General features: G+C 33.7%; 1 protein-coding gene and 1 long non-coding RNA gene across 3 annotated transcripts in view; one reads left to right on the top strand and one right to left on the bottom strand.

The window, feature by feature from the left end:
* Window positions 1–24,841, bottom strand: part of LOC121735255 (cGMP-dependent protein kinase, isozyme 2 forms cD4/T1/T3A/T3B) — a 177,052-nt gene that overhangs the window by 56,046 nt on the left and 96,165 nt on the right. The window lies entirely within an intron of this gene.
* On the top strand, window positions 2,810–23,985 carry LOC121735260. The gene is made up of 3 exons (XR_006036830.1): window positions 2,810–3,175; window positions 12,712–12,714; window positions 23,975–23,985. It is a non-coding gene; the product is annotated as an uncharacterized LOC121735260 (long non-coding RNA).

Raw genomic sequence — 24,841 nt, 5'->3', positions numbered from 1 at the left:
TATTAAAGAACCATACCCATTATTATTTATGTAAAAAAAATTAAAGAAACGCAAAGCAAAAGAAACAACAAAACTATTAACAGTCATATTACAAAATGCCTATCAGCAATCAGCTAAATATCTCAAACTGTCTCACTAAACGTACTCACAACTCAACAATTAAAAGTAATGGCTCAAATAAATTGCAGTGAAACACTGAAGACAATTACTCTCCGCGTCCGACTAATAGTGCAACGGAGGTCGTTGAATCTAGAGCATAAACCCTAATGGCTCTAATATAAATATTCTGCATAGCATCTTCATGGTGTAAACATAGTTCATAATAACGTAATTGAATTAGCACTGTTTATTTATAATTTGCAAGAGTTTATGCTTGAAATGTTGAAAAATATGTAGCTTTTTAATGACTAGTAGTTAAATTCAATTTAAGACGATAAACACATTAGAAAAGAGATTCAAATTGACTTGTAATGTGAGCCAAAACCAATGTACCATCTCGCTAAAGATCCAAAAGTTTAGATAGCTTTCGTGGACAAATTATGAGATGAAAAAATAACAGCAGATTCTAAAAAAGCAACGAACTTTAAAAATGGAAGAGTTCCATAATCCGATAAATCATGTATAATGTCTATAGACTTATCACAGATAGTGTGACGTCACGACTAAAGCCGTTTAGACGTTGACAGGACGCTATTTACAAGACTGACGTTATCTCGACAGAAACGGCCGAATCCATTAGGTTACATGATTGCATAATCTATGCAAAAAGCTATTTTTGGAAAAGCCGCAAAAAAGCATTTACGATAAGTGCTTGTTTAACCTCAATCGATAAAACATATGCCTCACTAGAATTATATTAGCAATTAACCCAGAAAAATCCCATTAGGATTTAGGAGTAAATGAAAAAAAAATTGGTTTGGTTTGGGCTTGTGTTGTTCTTTAGTATATTTTCCACGCTGTGAAAAATATACTAAAGTAGAGAAAATAATAATTTAGCCTAATGTGGGTCTGTATTATGATCGAGTTCTGTACAGGTATAATAGAATAGTACAAGACTTCAGCAAAAAAAAAATACGATTACTAACCATGGCAGATTATGACCAAAAAAGTTTGTATGTTTTTTAGCAATTATTTTACAATTTATCCGACATGCTAAATCCCATACTCAATTCGGCAACCATTGTGAACTGTCATTAATCATTATAATATCTGGTTAATCCAATACGAAAATATATGTATGTTAATTTTTTTACAGCTGCATTAAGCTTGTCTGCTGCATCTGAAAAAACTATCATCATTACTTTAACATTTTTGGTTTTAGCATACAAATATAAATTATAGTCTATCTTTAATATATATTTTATGGACCCTTTGTAAATGATAAATTTTGTATCCGTATTCCGTAGCTAAGCTCTTTCCCTATATTGAAAATTATCCAAGCAAAATAAACGCACGCTGGCATCTTCCATCCCACGTGAGTCAATATTTATTATCTTTATCGGGCGTTGAATGATTCAGATTAAGGTCAGATTTTTGCATATTTTTGATTTCAAAAACGCTTTCACGGACAATGATTGATTGCATATTAACAAGTCATAACCTTTTTGGAAATGCGTGTTGATAATTTACAAAGGTTAGGCCTAAATTATTGCATAAGATTAATTTCTTACACTCGCTTAATGATAATTACCTGCCGTTTAACAAATTTGTAGTCTGTTCTGTCTGCCGATACCAAAATCATAAAATGAGATATACCTGAAACCTAATAAATCATTGCTCTCTCTCTTCAAATATTTACTCGTGTCTTTCCCCAGTGGGAAGACCGTGTTGTAAAACAATCATAAATAATAATAATTCAATCGTAAAAGTTATTTATACCAACAATAACTCTAATTTAATTTTGAAAACCGTGACCTTCCTGACCAATACGTTTCTGTTCCTAAAACACAGACTACAAATTAGCGTTGTCATCTTTTTACGACGCTGTACCTAGAATTTATTAAACACCGTAAAAATATCTTTGATCTTTCCTTGACACACTTGACGAAGTCACTATTGTGATGAAGAAAGTTTTAGGGCTGTCAACAAAAAGAAACTTAGTAGCTAGTAATACTTTGCGTGTTATTATTATAATTTTGGCGTTTAATATTATGATTAAAAAGCAGCATAGCTTAAAAACCTGGTCTAAATGATCTGACGTAAGTACGTTGATTTAAAACTCATACAAGTCTGTTTTTAAAAAGGGACAAAAAAAAACAAAAACTGTCCGAACTTTGGCAACCCTACAACTCGGAAAATAGTCCTCATAATTAGCTGTTGTAAACTATTTTCGGATTCGAACGCGAAACGTTTGTCTCAATGCAAATTTCGAATAGGTTTAGTCATTAGTCTTGTGGCAGTCATGATCTCTGTCATTTAGATAAATTATCTGTAGATCTGATTAATGGTGTAATTTGATCCGTGCAACTTCTGTTTTTGAATTAATCATTACCTCTTTAAGGCTTTATTATGGTCGTTTATGTTGTTGTTTATGTGTCATCGTAATATTGCTAGAATTCTATTTACATTAATTTTGTGTTTAAAATGACTTCAAAGATAATTTTCATAACGGGCATAGCACACTTTGGGAGTGGTTTTAGGTTTTTTGAGTGAAAAAGTAATTCTCATAAGTCAAATCTTTGATTCTTATCTGACAAAAATACGTCTTGTGACTTGTCCCTGAGTTTTGACACTTTTGACCCATTCTAACCCTGGCTACGTATCTTTATGAAAGTTAGAATTATATACTTTGTTATTGTATATTTTATAGTCAAAGTCCGATACACAGTCTCTTCGCGGAAGGACTGGTTTATCCTAGGTTTGGCCAAAGCCGTCAGGCGATCCCCGAAATACATTTCAATTTCGCCCTTTGCCTGAAGTATTTTTAGTCAAACCCAGGAGCTCCTAACTTTTCAGTCAAACGTCGAAAGTAAATTATTCTGTTTCGGTTTTGGCCTAGTCAATCCTAGAAGCGACTGCAAAACTCGGTCAAACGTTGATCTGAACATGTTTAAACAGGTTCATAATGTCTCTCGCGGTGTTCCGACCGATTGTTTTGTCATTTCATGTTCGTTCATTGAGCGTGCGGGCGTGTAATTGTGTAAAATTGAAGATGAGTGAATCAAACGGTGTTGTTGTTACTAAAAACGTGGATAAAGAAGCTTTGTCCATGTCAGAAAAATGATTAATTTGCCACTTTAACTACCTAAGAAATTATTAAAACAATTAACATTAAAGTTAATGCCTCACCATGTCAGAAAAATGATTAATTTTGCATTTTAATTACTTAAGAAATTATTAAAACAATAAATATCAAAATAGGCTTGATGACTATTTTTTTTCTTATTGGTAATTGAAAGACCTTTAAAAAATAGAAACATTGCTGAAAGAATGACTCTGATAGCTTAAAAATTCACCAAGATATGACAATTCAAACATCTCATAAAATAGACCTGCCCAAAACGCTCCATACAAAGTGCTACGAAAGACTGACGTCACTCTTTCGTAGTTTGTACGCATCGGGAGAGAACTTTGTTCGATAGGTATATTAAATACTGCGTTTATGAAAGTGTTTTCATAACAAATTTGCTTTTAATTGCATAAGATATCGAATGGTATACAAATATTAAGAAATTTAATTAAAAAAAAAACGACTTGATTATCCAACTTTGAAGGCGCATAACAAAAAAAATAAAAATGCTATCGAGCTGAAATTTTGGGAACACTTATTTTTCACCGTGATTTCTTTATTTTATTAACAAAATTCGCTAATCTTTGACCTTGTCATCATCCCTATTTTAAAAATGTTATTTTTTTATACCTAATCTTACCAACTAACCTCCGTATATTCCAAAGCATTTATTTATTTTATACTTTATTGCACATCGTACAAAAGGCGGGCCTAATGCCACACAGCATTCTCTCAAAGCATCTCAAATATAAAAGTGAAAATCACGTAAGCTGACCAATCAGGTGTCAGAACTGGCAGAGTTAAGCGGTTAAGACTTGAAAGCTGCTTAAATGATAAAATGCTTCCAAATATACGAAGATAAGACACTTCATACCTATATCGGAGTTTGACTCGTCAAACCCCGATTTAATAAAATTGTGTTTTGACGTTTGTCTGACCAAATTAGTCCCTCCCAGGTTTGACGAAAATTGTTTAGTCAAAGGCCGAAAATTTACATTTGTTTGGGCTTTGACTAAGTCATTCAGTCTGACCTGAGGATTGACCAGTCCAACCTAGGAGCGCCGGAGCTTCGGAGTTTGCCTATAACATATACACAACATTAAGAATATTCCAGGTGTTACAGGGTCGAAAGATTTTCCACCGAGCGCACACAGTGAACTGAACGAAAACAGATGGGTGCCTCAACTCTCAACGATCGAGCAAACGAATATTTCATTCGGTCATCATTCTCAATCGGTAGGTCATGGAATAGGCGCATTTTCAGTCGGTTTTAATCATGCCTATCAATTATTAATTTTTAATTTTAATTTTTTTATAATTTAATTTAGTTTTAGTTTAAAATATTGTTTATTATTTAATGCATGTTGAGGCCGAATGTAACTAGTTATTGTATCTAGCTGTAATTTTTTATTAATCGTGAATTTATGCATTTAGTGATACAAAACTGTATTTGGTCCTTAAATAAATAAATAAATAAATTATTGTATTTTGAATTCATATAATATAGTGCATTCTTGAATTAAAATGTTATGTTGTAATAATTACTTAGTCTCAAGAATGAAGATACATACAAAAATTTTCCACAAAACTATTTTTTAATTTAATTAACAGTATTATGTTAATAACTGCTAGCTATTTTCCTGCTATTTATAAACTTCACATAGAATGTTTATTTTTAAAACGAGATAAACTAAAAATACTACAGTTAATTACTTCTATTTTTAAGAATTTAATAAATTAATGGAATTTTGTCGTATTAATTTAAATACTGATTAATAATTAGTTACAACTAAATATATGGTGGGTATAAAACAAAATGAAAAAGTTAAAATACAATTACCTACTTAAATATTAATTAAAAACTGCCTTCTTATTTTAAAACAAAAAATTGAGGCCAAAATGGTAAAAAATTAAAATTACCTATAGTTTTTATTTAGATTCATAATATTTATACTTAAGTATATATTTTATACTATTTTATAATAATTGCAATGTTATTATTATGATTATAATTATAACAATACAAAGTCTAGATTTTTTGTTTCAAAATTTAAAACATTATAATATTATATTATGTACTTACTTACTATTTATTATTCTTGAAAAAAAAAAAACTGACATAAGTTCTGAATTGCGGGTCCAAAATGGTCGCTTTGAAGAATCATATTATTCATAATGTGATTTTCCAAAGCAAATTTCTAGACGTGAATTGCAAGCAGAGTGACCATTTTGCGATTTAAAAAAATGAATCATATTACGATTCACTTATTAGTGTACTTACTAAGTTACTACTTAGGCCGGTATAAATAGTCAGTACCTACTCAAGATGCATCTCGGTCTCAAGACACGGTTCAGGCTCTGTGATTGGTTGGCTGTCAAAATTTGGACCAATTACAGAGCCGAACCGCGTCTTGAGACCGGGTCGTATCTCAAGTACTGACTATTTATACGGGCCTCAGTATGTCAGTTTGACAGTTTTGATAATTCATTTGCTGAATTTATTGCGAGGAATTGCTAAATGTGACCATTTTAGCCCCGCTGATACAAGAAGCAATTACAAAACGTGTCAACTTTTAAAAGAAAATCAGTAATGTGACCTTTAATTATAAGTAAAACCAAACTTACTTTTAAACCTTCCAATGTTGATTAAGATTAAAATACAAAGATAAGAATTATGTAACAGGTTGGCATTTTATTCAAGTTATTTTTGATTAAATTAAATTGTTCCTACGAGTAAGGGTATAATAGTTTAATCATGTACTTGATACTTCTAATATATAAAATTCTCGTGTCACAGTTTTCGTTGCCATACTCCTCCGAAACGGCTTGACCGATTCTCATGAAATTTTGTGAGCATATTGAGTAGGTCTGAGAATCGGCCAACGTCTATTTTTCATACCAAAAAAAATATATATGGCAAAACAACGTTTGCCGGGACAGCTAGTTAATTCATATTATGTTTTGAGTAGGAGGAAGTTGGTTATAATAACTAAGCTCTAATGGGCAAAGGTCCTTGTGTAGGTACTGCAGAACTAAAATGACTTTAGAAAACTGCAGTAAGTAAATAAAATATTTTAAAGTAACTAGGACTAAGCGTCCACTTGAAATAAAACCAGCTTATTTCACCCCAGATCGCAGGGAAGTTGTTCTCTTATTCAAAGGCAACAAGGGAAGTAGTATACACAAAAGCTACAGTATATACAAAAATAGACCAAAGTTAGAAAAAACTACGGAAATGCACGCCAAGGTTGATCCTTGTTAACGGGCCAATCGAGCATGACATCTATCCCAAGTCACGTACTTCCAAGGACTGAAAGACATAGGGGCACTAGAGTGTACCTCTATGCATAATATTCTCTATTATTCAGCCTATTAACACTAATACTTCGATCGCAGATTCCAGGAAATGCTTTTGTATTCTATTGTTGTCGCGATCTCCGGTGCTCTTAGCACAACAATTCTTGAAGAACTAATTTCACTTGGGGTGGATAAAATGATTTTGGTGTACTGTTCCCGTGTGTGAAACAAATGACTGCAAAACAAAGTTGAGAGGAACATCTAGTATACTATAGTATAGATCTACTATCTAGGCACCTATTAGCTTTGTCCATACTGTGCCTTTTTATGTTCGTCAAGGGCATGCGTTATAGCGCAGTCAACAGCGAACGAGAGGCATGCGTCGCTTTCTGGCCGCATCCAAAACTTTCGCTTTGTTATTAAAAATGACAGTTGGCGTTGCGTTCGTTGAGGCATTCAATTATTGAATGCGCCAAAACGAAAGTTGAATGAAAGAAGATGACGAAAATTGAAGACGAAAGCGCATAGTGTTTACGTTAAAAACGATCCAAGCGCTCAAAATGCCTCCTACTTAGAGCGTTTTGGTCGTTTTTAACGTCAAGTGGAACACGAGGTTTGTGTAACGCTAACGCGCAAAAAATTGAAGAAAAATGCATGTTAACTGCAAAACTTGGGCTCAACATAATGACTTTTGCTCGTTATCTCCTTGCACTAGCTAAGGATCTGGACAAATCTGTACCAAATATGGCTTAAACTATGAACGTTGTTGTTGCCATATAAATCGACATTGTACAATGTACAGCCGTATTGCCTATAGGACATAGCTTCAGATGTGTAAGTTACTTAGTAAGGAATTACTAAGCTTTAAGTACTTAAGCTTCCTAAGGCTTTAAAATGCAGTTCAAATTGTTAACCTGTAAAGCGACTTATCTTGACTATAATACTTCGTAACATAACTTTTCAATCTTCTTCTTGAATCGTATTCTGTACCCACCAAACCCCATAAGCTCACCGGTGAGCGAGACACAATAGAATAACAATAGATTTCCAAGAATCCACGATCGAAGTATTAAAAAAACCTTATCAAAATTCGTCTAAGCATACTTCAGAAGTAGACACACGGCGAAAAGCGATTTTCTTTTATACTACTTATATTATGTAGTGATTAGCTGCCTAGCTGTAGTAGCTATTAAACTTACATAAATAATGTTATATCATCTGTTACCAATCGAATTGAAATATCCAAGATCGAATATTTTACGCTTGTTTGTATTGTACGAATTAAACGCTACACGCCGATCAACAAATTTATTTGGCAAGGTGTACTTCACAGATTCCCAATATAGTAAAACCTTGGCCAGCAATGAAATAAAATCATGACATACCTGGCTGGAGAAAAATATTATATCTACCCTCTTTTCCAGTAAGTACAAACTTTTCTTTATAAAAGTTTTATTTTCGATGGCTTTACCAAATTTTCGTCTAACGTCGAATCAGCTGACAGAAAAATAGCCTATTTGCATGTAGTCTCAGGCAGTTACCGGTGAAAAAAAAACCACTTTGCAGGTGGCAGTTCGTTTGCCGAATGATTAACACTGGCCGGCAACAAAAACTAACTGAATTGAAAAAAAACTCGGACGCGTTGTGTCCGTGCGAAACGCGCGAGTGAACTAGACTCGTACGCCCGACATGAGTGTTAATCGGTGACATGTTATAATTTATGACATGTATTATGTTAACACATAAAAAACGTAAACAAATAATGGTCGGTATGTAGTAAAATTAGGTATGTGATTTTTATTAAGCTTTTGACTTTTTTACGATTAAGTATATCTATTTTAGTAAAATAATTAAGTATAAAGATAACAATATGAGAAAACAAGCCTTAATTTTATTGTTATAAGCAATATAAAATAATAATAATATGTATAATTTTATTATAGATACGTTATACGTAAAATGGTACAAATGTTTTTAGTATAGGTTAATGCTTGATGGTATCCATCAATAGGGTACCCGGGCTATTATTTACTTCACATCATTCGTTTATGTTTAATCTTCAAATTTAGGTTATGCTACAAAAAACTTCACTCCCAGAATATTAAATTATTATTATTAAGGTCGTATACAACGAGGATTAGTGAAATTTCATTTTTTTATTTTCACTAGAACTTTGACCAGAAGTAATTATAGGCATTTAAACATTTTTTGTAGCTTTATTACGTTCCTTACCAAGGTTTCTGACAGCTTAGAATTTTGATTTAAATCCATTTACTACTAAAAAAAAATAATAAAGAATGATACTTTCAACATTTTATTTCGACTAGATTTCAGCGAAAATAAATGCAGGAAAAAATATTTTTACACAAAAATGTTTAAATTATGATTTCGAAGGTCCTGGTCAGCTTCGTTTTTGATAATAAATAATAATAATAATAAAAATAAGTAGGTAGTTTAGATCACAAATTCGAACGATTTGTTATTTTACAAAAGCAACGATTTGATTTTGAATTTGCCACTTTAATTCCACAGGCGCTTTGATGGATAAAAATTGAATAACATAAGTAAAATCTGTCTGTCAGAGGCTGATTGTCTATCATAGAGTATGTTCACAAATATATCCCAGTATTCTGGCCGTACAATAGTACAGCGCCGTAATTTGACGTCTTGAGCAATTGTCAGTAGGCTGAGTTATATTTCGGAACCTAGTCAACATTTTTGGTTTACAAATACTACAATATTGCTTTGTAACCTAAATTATATGGCGAGGGACTATCTAATAAGATGCTATTTGATAATTTACATTCGCCAAACGATCATTTTTACGTTTTTGGTAGGTTTTAAAGTCATAAAATGTTACAGCTTAGTCAGAAAACAATGTACAGAGTACTGCAACAGAGAGTTATCTATGTGTCAAAACTTTGTAAAATGATATTATGTTATTTTATCGCACATGTCCAATCCATAGCAATAGAAAGAATTATCACATCTTAGCACTGGAGTACTGAAATCTGCACAAGAAATCGCAAAAACATAGTGCTATTATCATGCGGATAGATCTAGATCTATAGATACCTACACCATGATTTTGGTGCACCTCGGGAGGAAATAACTAAGGATTCTTTACAGAAAATATATTGTGATCGAAATGAAATGCCCTAAAACCTTATTTGATTTTATCAAAAAATTATATTTTTTGAACGAAAATCGCGACGACATTTAAAAGTAAATAGTAAAGAGCATTTATACAATTATTAATTCTTTACTCACAACAATTTGATGCAATATACAGGAACCGTAAATTTTTTCGGGATAAAAAGTATCCTTTCTAGTTTCTTCACCAAATTTCATAAAAAATGGTTCAGCATGAATCAAAATCAAAGATGACAGACAGACTATTCTAATATTAGTATTGATTATTATTAAAGTTGAAATATAATAAGGTACATATCTCCTAAATATTTCAAACACCTACCGCTTGCCATTATTTAATTATTGATGTCAAAACAAAAAAGGTTTAGACCTTCGCGTTTTTGTTTTGAATATTCCAGCCCTCTTAAATATTCATTTTAGCTTGTTTCTATTTGTTGTTATGGTAAAACAAGAATACATATTCTTTAAAATTTCAATTCTCTAGCTACCGCGTTACTTGATATTGTTACGTGCTATCCACTGACTCATCTACCAGTGGCTATTTATATGGGCCGAGACGAGTTCCAGAACGTACGAGAATTTCCTTCCATTCCTTTCTAGAATGTACCCGATTCCCGTTAACAAGTGTGGAATATTTTTGAAAGCCTAACGCCATCTAGTATCGAGTAGGGGTTTTATGTTGTTTGAGAGTATAATATCCCCCGATAAGTTCCATCGGTTTGACGCTAGATGGCATTATATGTCGTAAGTTCGTAACAATATACACCCTGGAGACGGACAGACGGATAGATAGCAAAGCGAAGACTTCCCGGGCCAAGGGTCTCTTTTGGGAACAGATTCCTGAAAATGACAAAGAAAATATGAATATGATCTGCATAACTATAATGAATATTATAATCTAATTAAAAACTTGTCAAGCGGGTCAAAAACGTTACCTTGCTGCAAGTAGAGTTTTAGTTTTTGAACTTTTGGAGGGTGTTATGTAGATTCCAGGTGATGCTGCAGCGTCAGATACAAGTTATTGTCATGGGGTAGACCCAGGGTTAAGGGCTATTTATTAAAGCTATTGCAATAAACCCAAACACAAAAAAATACTTGAACCCTTCTCATTGAGGGCATAAAATAAGCTCCATATTTTCCAGCAGAGAGCTGACGATGATGAAATTATTGTAGCTAAGAACTTTTGAATATACTTTACCGAATTTTAAATCGACTTCGGTATTAATACTTTGGGGTAGGTACGTATATTATATTATAATTTTCACTGTGAAAGTAGCAGTGCTAAAAGAGTTACTTTCGAGTTCCATGTTTCTATGGAAAATACGCCAATATGATAAATAATATAGTATTTTTTTATAACTATTTTATGGCATATTCATAATGTTGGCGTATTTTCCATGCACAAGTATTGCATAAATATTTATGCAATAAACTATACAGGGTGTAACAAAACTAAGTGATAATAATTTAGGGTGTGTACATGTTCCTTGTAGAGAGTTCACTGTGAAAGTAGCAGCGCTGAAAGACCAAATTTTTTTTACTTTTGTATGGGCGAGCGCCCCAGAGTCATGAGTTTCTCCATACAAAAGTGAAAAAAATTGGTCTTTCAGCGCTGCTACTTTCACAGTGAACTGTCTACAAGGAATACATACACACCCTAAAGTATTATTACTTAGTTTTGTTACACTTTGTATAGGTATGGGTAATACTTTATTTATATTGTATATGTATTATTTAGAGGAAATACATTTTTTTATGTTCGTGAGTACTGAGTACAGAACAAACATCATATTTAAATACCTAATACATCGTTTTATTATAATGGCGGCTCTCGACATAGGCGAACGCGTTGGCCAACGCGTCTGCAGACGCGTTGGCCAACGCGTTCGCCTATGTCGAGAGCCGCCATAATACAAAATTCATTAAAGATTTCGTTTATATCAAGTGGTGAACATGGCCTCTCTGCTAATCCTTACTCTGTACGTCGAGTTTACCACGTGATCACACTATTTCTGAAAATATTAAAATCGACGATGGCTTGCTATGTAAATATGTACCTTTCGAGAGCCATCTATTGAGCTAGTTTACCTCAAACTCTAAAATGTCAGTGGCCTATAATCCCGCCTTAATAATATTAAATTATTTTTAAATATTCTTTTTTTTAACATGCTAAATTTAAATGTATCACCAGCGCGCAAGGTAGAAAATAACAACTCAAGGAAACCGCGGCCAGTCACGGTACAATCTTAATGATTCTCAATTAAATGTGGCATTCGTCAATAAACAGAATTGATTCAATGATCACTGACCTTATAAATTAGTTGATATCATTCCGAGAAAAAAAAAAAGTTCTGAGAAAAAACTAAAAATTGCTGTAAAAATTTAACAGTTAATATTATTTAAATGCGTATGTTACTGTCTGTAGCTAGTACGTCTCTGGGATAGTTTTTATCACGGAAAAACGTACGATTCCCGCGTAATCTTATTTAGGTTTGCAATGAAGTTGTTGCTCTAAGGAAAAACACAACAATAAGGCCTTTATTTTTTAAAACTTTTCGTTAATTTGAGCACATAAATATTTTTTTATTATATCTAGAATAATAGTTTTATTTATAATAAATGCATAGTTATACATAAATGTGGTTTATTTTCAACTTTAATGTTATAATTTGCCGAAATAATTTCATACATCATGACGACCTTCGCGATGTTTTGCTATAAACCATGCGTTCTAAATTCAGCAATATCAATCAAACGTTAGGTGGGCTGAGGAAATACGAAAAGTTCCATGTGCTGTTTAGCCTTCAGGTTATAGAAAGTCCAAGCAATAAATAAATAAGGAAATACTCACAGATTAGAGCGTCTAGAATCTAGATCATAATAATTTTAATGCGAATTATACATAAACCTTTGATTTCCTAAACTGTGTTAATTACGTAGAGTTCAAAATTAAAATTTTATACAGTAGCGTACTTTGCCAGGCTGGCAAAAATGCCACGGGTCCCCGACCCAAAAGTGGCCCGGCCCAAGAGGCCGTTAGGTCAGAATTTTTTTATACTCACATTGTTTTATTATAAACGTGACGATTTTTACTGATAGGGCCCCATCGATTTGCCACGGGCCCCGGATGTTATACTTACGCCACTGATTATTATAATTAAATTAGCTGTCCCGGTGAACTTCGTGTCACTTTAAAACCTTCCCTGGACTTCTGCGAATATTTTAAGACTAAAATCAGCCCAATCCGTTCAGGCGTTTTCGAGTTTTAGCGCGACTAACACATTTGAAAATCCATTTTTATATATAAGACTAGTTGTCCCGGTGAACTTCGTGTCACTTAAAAACCTTCCCTGGACTTCTACGCATATTTTAAGACCAAAATCACCTACCTACACTACTGCATATTTTATAAAACAGTTCGACTGGATTATAATTATTATGCAATATAATATAAAATATTTAAATAATATTATTGATAAACATTTTTATACAATAAATGTGTTTCGGTAGAGTAATCAAGAAATTATTTTGTACAGTGGTTACTGGTTGCGTATTTTACATTAATTAAGCTCTGGCCACATATGTTTTATTTTTAAAAAATATATAAAGATTTAAAATAAATCACAATAAAAAAATCTTTAAAAAAAGTAATATAAAAATTAATATATCAATTCACAAAGCAGTGCCATCTAGTTAACAGTATGTAAACTAATCAAATGTTCTCTTAACTTCATTTAGTCAGCTACTCGTCGCAAGATGGCGCAAAGAATTTAGAAAATAAATAAAAAATGTATTTATTTTTTTGTCTCGATGGATGATGTAAAATGGTGAGCCTATTATTTTTAAATAAAATATTAAAAACCTAAATAAAATAAAATAGATAAAAAATGTTTCTTAAAACCTATTAAAAATTTTTTTGATAATATATTATTTTCAAGTGGAAATTGTAATAGAATGTCATTTGAGCTTAACACTATACTACTGCAGTATACAGTACTTAGTAGTATTTTAGTGCCTATCTAGTATCTACTCCTGAGACTGAGACCACTGTCTACTCTAGCGTGACTCTAGCACTCGACTTCTTTTGTCTTCTGGATATTGAGGTTATAATATCTACATTCCTACATTAAAATAGTTAAATTTTTGATGTGAGTAATTACTATAGAGATTTTATCATTCCTTAAACTTTTTAAAATACTTTTAACCGTAAAAATAAACAAAAACGAAATTTAAATTTTGTTAGTCTCGCAAAATCTCGAAAATGGCTGAACCGATTTGGCTAATTTTAGCCTTGAAATATTCGTGAAAGTACAGGGAAGGTTTTTATTATGGTTTTGTTGTAATGTGATACGAAGTTTACGGGGTCTCTAGTCACCAATACAGCACAAACTTCTCAACAATGTTTCTTCCAGCAACATCAGTGGCATACAACAATGCGTCCAGATAGGTCAAATTGATTGCGTGTGATTGTTAATGGAATCAACTTGAGTATGTGCCTTGTTAAGGAACTAAAAATAGGACAGCCGTCTGCCACCTTATATATAATAAAAACGTATATTGACAAAGACGCTCGATGGCAGAGAAACGTATTTCAACGCCAGTGTATTGAGACTATTGACAGAAGCATAAAGTTAATATACCTAGCGGAATAGAGAAACAAAGGGCTGAGCAAGAGAGATGTCACTATCAGTAACACTGCGTGGTAAAAAGAGACGTGTGATACATGACAGCAGCACCTGTTTTTGACGTCCAGTCGGCACGTGCCGAACGTTGACAATTTAATCTCATAGAAATCATGTTTTGCTTGTATTGTGTAAGTGTAGACGTACACATATTTTTACACACAAATGAAACCAATTTCGGTTTCGTTTGACAGCTCGAGATTGTTGCTCTATTCCGCTAGGTATATTAACTTTATGGACAGAACTTACGAACATTATTTTTAATGTCAATACAGTGACAGAACATTATTTTCAATACCATGCCGACAATGATCTTGCAACTCCTCCGGTGTCGCGACTGTTCATGGACGGTACCTGCTTTGTATCAGGCGCTTCGTTAATTCTTTGGTCGTTTACGCGAATGAAAAAAATAATTTTATTTTGTTCCTCTACAATCATAATTATGCAAACTGTGTTATTTGTACAATACAAAACTACGGAATAGATTTTGCTCAAATTTGGAAGGTAAGTAGGTAGGCTCTACATAACCCCATTCTTTTATCCCGAAAAACTGTTCCCGTGGGATACTACCTAAATATAATAAAATAAAGGCATCTCAAAGGTAAGATAGTAATGTGGACTCTACATTAACACATGGGCTACTTTTCATCCCGAAAAAACTGTTCCCATTGGATACTTTAATAAAATAAAGGCTTCATAACGACGCGTGTTCGTACAAAAAACGTTTTAATTGTATATATCTGGTAAAGGAGACAATAAGGCAATCTAGTCAATTAGCGGCAACATTGAGACTAACATCACACCCGGCCAGTCTAGTCCGTATACTACAGTAATTAGACAGACATAAATTACTTGTTATCACAATCTTATATATAGAAATGGATTTTCAAATGTGTTAGTCGCGCTAAAACCCGAAAACGGCTGAACGGATTGGTCTTGGTCTTAAAATATTCGTAGAAATCCAGGGAAGGTTTTAAAGTGACACGAAGTTCACCGGGACAGCTAGTATGATATTAAAATAATAGATTCACTAAATTTTATCCAACTAGATAACCCAGTGAACTTCGTATGACGTATCACTTTCCTTTTATTTCAAGACTATCACGAATATTTAAAGATTAAAGTAGCCAAATCGATTGCCGTTCTCGAGATTTTAGCCAGAACAACCTTGAAATTTTAACGATTTTCATGAAATTTAGTATATAGGGGGTTTCGGGGGCGATAAATCGATCTAGCTAGGAATCATTTTTAGAAAATGTCATTTTATTTGTGTTTTATCGAATACCGAGCAAAGCTCGGTCAACAGCTAGTTTAAATAATATTGATTGTAAGAGAAAACTTATTTAGCTTTAATCAGTGTTTTAAGGATGCAGGATAAAAATTAAAAATGTTACACTTGCGTCAGAAGTTCAGAACCGACATAATAATTTTGTTCGGGGCTAACTTTAACCAAAATGAGGTAAAAGTTATTTCTTAAAGTTGGGCTTTACTTTGATTCCCGGGAAAGGCTATAGTGAAGATTTTGCCACGGAAAAGTGTACGGTTTCCCGAGTACTAAACAATTCTGTGCTACATCTTGCGGGCAACATCTATATAATATTATTATATGACGCAGTTGTGATCTACACGAGAACCGCGACTATTGCTGTACCCTTGACTCATTATCTTAATAAACTAGATACACGAGATTAATTTTAAGCGAAGGCTCAAATCATACGAAGATTTTTAATCGAAAAATCTATATTTTATACTCGTAGTAACAGTTCTATTTAAATGTTCAAAGACTCTATGTAGAACTACTATTCATATTATATTTTAGATTCTACTATTATGCAACTACGTTCCTTGTTCTCAAGAAAAAAAATTACATTTTTAAAATATATTATATTCTTGATGTTAAAATCTTTGATACAATTGAATCCCCTGAAAACCCTAAATATAATTTTCATAATAATCGGGTAAAACAAGTTCTAATAACAATCGCAAATTAAACTGAAAGAGTTTTGGTCTTTCTATTAAGTGCCGTGGACTTCTTGTCGAACTGTAGCTCTACCATGAGTTTAAAGCTATAGTATTTATTGATACTCGGTACCGACTACGTAAATTTTTAGTATGGCAAAATTTACAGCGCCTCTAGCGGTTACTTGCGGAACTAAAATCGCCACACTAAATATTTACGTAGTCGGTATCGAGTATAGATAAATACTTTAGCTTTAAACTCATGGTGGAGCCCCTGAAATCTACCTTTTTAAAAGCTTTTATTTAACTTGCTCTGTATGTATGTAAGTATGTATGTTCGGGTGAAATCTTGGAACTCAATTTTGGAGTAGATATATTTAACCGATCGAGCTGAAATTTTGCAGGCACGTTTAGTTTGGATGACAATACATGATATTGTATGTGACATCACTCTAAATCCAATATGGCTGACCATCCAAGATGGTGAAATAGTTATTTTCTATGCAGTTCTACAATATGGATATTAAATGAAAGGGCTTTTTGAGAGTAACTCGAAAACGAATGTAATGTCATACTACATCCAATATGGCGGATCATATAAGATAGAGGAATATAGTTATTTTTAAAGCACTTCTGCAATATGGGTATTGTGGCGTAGTGACTATAAGTAATAAGTATACGTTAACGTATACAATGTATTAGTATAAGAACCTATGTATTAGGTTTAAGCGAGGATTAATAAACTGATCGTTAACCGGGAATGTAGTCTTCTTTGTCCCAACGTCATATGGCGACCCTGCCACTTGAGCCGCGACGGGAGTCAGCCGCGCGCCGCGATCACCGCGTAAAAATAATATTAATTACTTAATTAGTTAATTCTCTTTAATAGACTTATTTTTTTTTAATTCTAAAATGGGAAAAACTCAATCGAAAGAAGAAGTAATAATAGCGCAAAATGCCGCGGGTGGTGTAAATTCGGCGGACATTGAATTAATTCACAAAAATCTAAGTGGAAATAATACACTATTGACTGTTATTGTGGTCCTACTGGTTTTGGTTGTGGTTGCTGGACTTTACATACTGTACAAAAAGTGCCACATCCAATGGGTCCGGCAAGAGTTGGCGAGGAGCGCGTTTAGGCGATCAGGAGCCAGACGCCCCGTTCGAGCGGACCAGCCCAAGGAAGTCGGAGTGTGAGGGGTCTACTGGAGTAGGCGCAGGGAATCACCGAGTCAGGACACCCAACACTTCGGTCAGCGCGTTTTCGGCGGTACTCTCCCCAAAAATTTGGACTACGTGACTCCAATTGGTATTTTTAAATATTAATTTGATAGGTAATATTATAACGGTTGACCTATTAAAAATAAAAATGTTTATTAGTGATTCTAATGTAACGTAATTCATGCACTATTGTTTAAGTGTATTTTATTGATTTTATTTTATAAATGGAAATTATCGATATTTGTGATGAGCTAAAAAGCATAAGAGTAAATTTAGTTAAGCTAAGTAAAGTTAGAAGGACTAAGATATTATTAGAAAATAAATTACAACAAACTCAGATTTTATATGACGAATATATTTTAAAACGAAAGGAGTTAGAAATAATAATTGGAAAAGGAGATATTAAGGAGGATGAAAGTTTAAAATTATTTAATATTTGTGAGGAAATAGAGAGAAATTATAAGCAAATTGTGGACTTTTGTATTGCGAATATTAATGTAAGGTAACCATGGCTGAGTTTGACGTGAAAACTGCGGCTTCTCTTCTCCCTGCTATGACAGGAGAAGAAGACGTCACTAAAAAATTAATTGACGCTCTAGAATTTTATAGGCTAGGTTATTCCAAATTCACGTTTCTAGAATGAGTAATTTTTAAAGAAAGCGTCATTAAAAAAAACTGAAAAATATATACATGTATAGATACATCTTTTAACTAGTGACTTTTACGGTTAGAAACACAATACAGATAATTTTACTCGATAAAAAAAAATTCCGAAACAACCTCGATTTTAAAAACATTTTCAGTTGTATAGGACTTACAGGGACTCAATCAAAAAATAATTTGGATAGTTCGATTACTATTAAAATTTTACAGGGAAATGTACGGATACATGTTTAGTTATACTATTTTTTATCTAAGTAAAAAGGTTTTTTCTCCTATTTCGCCCTATCATGGACGCGGCGATCGTCGTAACCGCCACTGTACAAGGCGCGCTGATATGAATGTTATTTTAATGTCTTTTACGTCGATATTCGCACTGACAGACATCGGCCTGCTAATTTAGGAATAACCTCCCCTTAAATGATAGTCAGGAGCAGTTATTGGTTAATTTCGTTTTAAAAACTCGTTTATCGGAGATTGCGAAATTACGTCTTAATTCTACCTATAAAACATGTAAAGAACTTATTTTGGACTAGCTGTTGCCCGCGACTTCGTCCGCGTGGACTTCAGTTTATAGCGCGCGATGTCAACAAAATTGGTGTCAAAAGCTTTTATAAAAAAACCCTGGTACCCCTTAAATCAAAACAGCTGTGCAGTGTGCACATAATATTTCATTTTTTTAAATTAAACTTTATAATATATTATGCCAAATTTTAAAGCTTATTTAGCCCTCCAATTACTCAACTTTACCCATAAACTATTTATCATTGATAGGTTTAAGGTTACGTCACTGTATATATAATATAATATAAAGTACTGACTTATTAAATAATGTAAAAAAAGAAATAACAATCGAAAAAAAACGAAACTCAAATTCACGATGATACCACCTCTTATAGAAAGATGTTGGGCAAGCGTTAGCGCGATGTAAGAGACGTAAGGCGACATCTAGTATGAATTTTTAGAACTAACTTAATTTGAACAAATTTTCGTATTTTCACCCTCTTACAACCCTTTTTTCCAGTAAAAAAGTAGCCTATGTCCTTTCTCAGGCTTTAGACTATCTGTATACAAAATTTCATTACAATCGGTTCGGTAGTTTTGGCGTGAAAGCGAGACAGACAGACAGAGTTACTTTCGCATTTATAATATTAGTATAGATTATCTATAATATCTACTGCCTCTCTCTCACAGAACACTAACACTCCTACCGGAGCTCTCTCTGCTCCTGAACAGAATGATATTCAACAGCCACCCACGCGGCGAACCACAGATTATGAGTGAAAGTGGCCGCGCATAGACAACGCATCGCTGCGTTCGTTGATATTATGGCCGCGTTCACGAAAATACAATAGTAGGCAGTAGCCCAATAGGCGATAAGTAAAAAACCGTGTCGCCCAACAGGCGATAAGTCGCCATTCCAAATTTTTTGTAGCCGCGGAGGACCGCAAAATAGCCCAATTGGCTACTTGTCGCCCAATCTGGCAACCCTGGTACTGTATTTTGTGATATTGACTCCCCTCCCGCACCGCTACGGAAATATTATTCTGCGGCACCGCGCGCCGCGCTGCACTGACTGCAGTGACGCTGAGATAAGTTGCTGAATTATTAATTATTATTAAATCTGGTAAGTACTAATACCTGCTGATAAGTAGTTTGGCATGGTTTGTACCAGCGCAACGTTACTATTGCATATTTTTAGATTAAAAAGTAGTTATTGTAAGATAATAATAATTGTAGTAGTCAGACATACGATATCGCGGACTTTTACGTTGATATTAATGTCCTCTATAAGACTATAGTACATCACTTTGCGATAAGTAAGTATAGTCTATAATTTATAATGCTTATGCTTATGAGCAAGAAGGAATATTTTGGTAGATTTTTCACACAATTATTAACACTTAATACGGTTCCCTTTTTTCTCTCATTAAATATAGCCTATATTCAGCAGAAATAGTGTGGATTAAAAAATATGCATTAATACTTCCATCGTGCATCGGCATCGTGGGTATCGCAGACACAATAGATCTTCAATTGTTATGCTGGCAGCCGGCTGCCGCTATTGGAGATTTATAGTTAAAGAAATTAATTAATTATAATAGCAATCAAAAATAATAGTCATTCAAAACTTATTTTAAAAAGTTCTAAATATTACTTTCGTAGTCATAACTTTTAAAGCTTTTTTGAAATTAGGATTATAATAATGAAGCACGATAGTCTATATCAAATCAATAAAGCAGCACCCGGCTGTCGCATAACTATTGAAAATCTATTGTGTCTGCGATTCCCACGATCGAGGTAATATTTACGTGGACTCTCCGGGCGAGTCTGTGGCACTGATAATTAAATCTCTCCCCTACCGCACGCACACCCGCGCATCGCGCCTTGACGCCCAATTCGCAACGTGCAGCAGAAATCGTAATATTTTAATTTCGCCATAACATTAAAACCAAACGTCCAATTTTAATCATTCACAGACCAAATATTATCTACATTAACTGTACTTAGTGATGAAATAATTTATTTTGATAAGGGTCAATAGCATGATTTAAATAAACGCATTTAAATATAGTCCAAAAAAAATTCTAGATTTTTTAATAAAAAAATGGTTATTGTGCCTCACTCAACATAGATAGGTATAGTGTGTCGCGGACTTTTTTGTAGATATTTAAAAGATCTATAATTACTTAGAACATTTTATGCCTCTATCTTTTATAGTTTAGGCAGCGTACGCAAAATAAGTAACTTTTCTGGTTGATTTTTTAAACCTTGCGTCCGAAAATCCCAAATATCTTACGGAACCTTATATTTTTCCAAAATAAAAATTAGCCTATGTTCAGCAGAAATAATGCAGGATTCCAATGGTAAAATAATTTTTCAAATCGGTCTAGTAGTTTCGGAGCCTATTCGACTCAAACAAACAAACAAACAAACAAAAAATCAAATCTTTCCTCTTTATAATAGTAGTGTAGATGTAGATGTAGATATGAAAAAACATATTTTAACCAAGCAATCTGCAACTGCTTTACAAGTAGAAATGATGAAAACTCGTCAGGGTTGTAATTCTATCGAGGACTTTGGTAAAAAACTAGAGGATCTTTTTGTTAAGTTGACGATTTCGCAAGTTGGAAGTGACGAGAAGGCTTATGAAATCTTACGCCCCTTAAATGAGAAATTGGCGGTAAAAAAATTTACGGAAGGCTTGCGAAATTTCGTCGTCGACACATGTCGTGTCGTGTCGTGTCGTGTCGTGTCGTGTCGTGTCGTGTCGTGTCGTGTCGTGTCGTGTCGTGTCGTGTCGTGTCGTGTCGTGTCGTGTCGTGTCGTGTCGTGTCGTGTCGTGTCGTGTCGTGTCGTGTCGTGTCGTGTCGTGTCGTGTCGTGTCGTGTCGTGTCGTGTCGTGTCGTGTCGTGTCGTGTCGTGTCGTGTCGTGTCGTGTCGTGTCGTGTCGTGTCGTGTCGTGTCGTGTCGTGTCGTGTCGTGTCGTGTCGTGTCGTGTCGTGTCGTGTCGTGTCGTGTCGTGTCGTGTCGTGTCGTGTCGTGTCGTGTCGTGTCGTGTCGTGTCGTGTCGTGTCGTGTCGTGTCGTGTCGTGTCGTGTCGTGTCGTGTCGTGTCTTATTATGTCAAGTCAAAACCAGTCGGGCATTAGAAAATGCCCGGTTGAATCCGGTAATTTTTGTTAAGTGATATTTAACTTTTTAGTCATAAAATTAAGTACGATTTTTTAAAGACTTAAATTAAGTTAATTTCAAGACTTTAACAAACTCTTGAAACAAAACAAACCACAATCAATCAAACATAAGAAATCTAGTCAGAGATTTAACTAAAAAACAAAAAATAAATTATAAGCAAAAAACATTTTGAAAAAAAGCTTTTATTTAAATATACTTACTTCAAAAAGAAGAAAATAAATTTCCTCTTCAAAATTCTAACTTTTAAGTTATAACCTCAATATATTATACAATTTGCATTATTATAAAAGCTTGTCGCGAGACTTAACAATCTGTCAACATTTAATTACTATAATAAAATAAAAAAATATAATATCAGTTTACTCAGTTAAGTTGGCACTTACTAGTTTATTACTAACAAATCACGCGACAAGCTTTTATAATAATGCAAATTGTATAATATATTGAGGTTATAACTTAAAAGTTAGAATTTTTAAGAGGAAATTTATTTTCTTCCATTTGAAGTAAGTATATTTAAATAAAAGCTTTTTTTCAAAAAGTTTTTTGCTTATAATTTATTTTTTGTTTATTTTCACTACATGAGCCAAATCTGCTTTTATACCTCTCCCACTGTGTTCGCAGCCTAAAATGTGTATCTAGGTAAACGTCTCGAGGTCTAACTTTGCGGTTGGTACTGTAATCCCGGTTAATATAATATCATTATACTTGATATTTAACAGTAATGACACTCAGTCACGCATAGCACATATATTATAATAAATACAATATAAAACTCAAAGGTGACTGACTGACATGGTGATCTATCAACGCACAGCTCAAACCACTGGACGATCGGGCTGAAATTTGGCATGCCGGTAGATATTATGACGTAGGCATCCGCTAAGAAAGGATTTTGATCAATTCCAACTCCAAGGGGTTAAAATAGGGGATGAAAGTTTGTATATAATAATATTTCTTAACGCGAGCGAAGCCGCGGGCAAACGCTTGTTATACATTATAACTACTATGTTTAGTATCTTCAACGAAAAAAATCTTATAAGTACGAGCCATTTACTAATTTTATATAATAGGTATATTTGGTAAATCTACGGTTACAGGCTACAGCTTCGTACAGCCTACTCTACCAACTCTTAGAATTTTGACAAAGTATATCTTTAAACTTTGCTTAGACTCCTCAGAAGACAGAACATTGAAACACTAGTAGTCATGGAGCCCTAGAACATATTATCAAGCTAATTTTTTGTGATTAGCTTCATTTTGATAAGACAAACAACATTTTTATATGCGAAAAATCTTGAAAGTGGTAACTGGTAGCTAACAGAGATTTCATACTTTGACTTGATGGTCCTAAAATATGGATTGTTCTGTTTGTAGGACAATGTTACTCTGAAATTATATCCATAACTATTAACCTACCAATATACAAATAATCAGCTGGTTAGGGTACCGTTTTATGGTACAGTAGTCAACCAAGTTTTGTTGATTACAGAACCCTAAAACGGTACCCTAACCAGCTGATTATTTGTATATTGGTAGGTTAATAGTTATGGATATAATTTAACATTGTCCTACAAATAGAACAATCCATATTTTAGGACCATCAAATCATAGTATGAAATCCTTTCTATGTCTGTTAGCTGCCACTTTCAAGATTTTTCGCAGATAAAAATGTTGTTTGTCTTATCAAAATGAAGCTACTCACAAAAATTATCTTCATAGTAATCACAAAAAAAATGTTCTAGGGCGGGGACCATAGGACTTCTACGCATTGCACAGTTTACACATCTGTGTGCATGTGCTATTCATGCGATGTTCATAGTTTTCTAAGGCGACTTTGTATGCATAGTGCCTAGTAATTCTACGTATATGTAGCATTAATGAGTTTTCCAGGTAAGCATGGTTATCGGGAGGGAAACGGAACTATGACATCCGATGCGCGCTCGGTGCTCGAAAACAAACCTATTCTAAATAACAACGCGCATTTTCATTCGATGTAGTGTTTTTCAACCGGTGGGTCGGAAAACTGTGAACTCCTGGGTTCACAAAGACTCTTTAGCCACTCACCAAACATCTATTAGTTACCTCTTCCTGCTGTTTCAGATAAGAATTCACCTTTTTTTTTAATCTAAGGTACGAAAATATAGTTTTGTCATAAAATAAAACACCTAAAAATTAAAGCAAACAGGGGTGCGCCAAATGTTTTGTTCACCTCGATTATATATTTTTTTCACCCCTCTTTATAAAAAAGGTAAAATATTTTTATGATATATTAGCTAAAATATCTGAACGAAAAACTGACGCTAAATTGACTAGAATATACAAGGAAAATTATATCTATTAGTGGTATTCTGAACGTGCACGTGAGTAGTGACATATTTCAAAAGAAGTTTTACAGCTGGCGCGCACTACGACTTTTAGTCGCGCGATTATTTTATCGACCTACACAAATTCAAATAAAATGCCGCTTTATGACAAAAGCTATAGATTTCATTTTCCTCTACGCCATTGAAAAGCAGCGGCAGCACGGGTCGCTAGACAAATGTCGGTAGAAAATGGAATCTGTAGCCTATTCCATAAAGTAACATTTTATTTGAATTTTGGTCGGTCGGTAAAATAATCGCGTGACAAAAAGTCGTAGTGCGCGCCAGCTCTTAGGGGCGTGAGTCAAAAAATAAACAACAAGAGTTTGTTTATTTTGTTAATATTAAAGCAAATAAAATATATATAATCATAAAAAATGGTTTTGAGACTGTAAAACACTCAATAAGTTTCAAATAAATTGGTGTTAGCAGGATATATAAGGGATGTAGAAGAGCTAAGAACTAATGGCAATGTTATTTAATACGAGCCAATATAATTCGTTGAACATCGGTGACTTTAGCACCCTATGATATTATATTATAAAAAAAAAGGTTAGCACCCTATAAAACGAGTTCAAACGTAAG

Source organism: Aricia agestis, chromosome 17 (genome assembly GCF_905147365.1).
Source record: "Aricia agestis chromosome 17, ilAriAges1.1, whole genome shotgun sequence".
In the NCBI taxonomy this organism is placed as follows: Eukaryota; Metazoa; Arthropoda; class Insecta; order Lepidoptera; family Lycaenidae; genus Aricia; species Aricia agestis.
The sequence above is the reverse complement of the archived record's forward strand: the minus strand, read 5'-3'. Positions and strand labels throughout refer to the sequence as shown.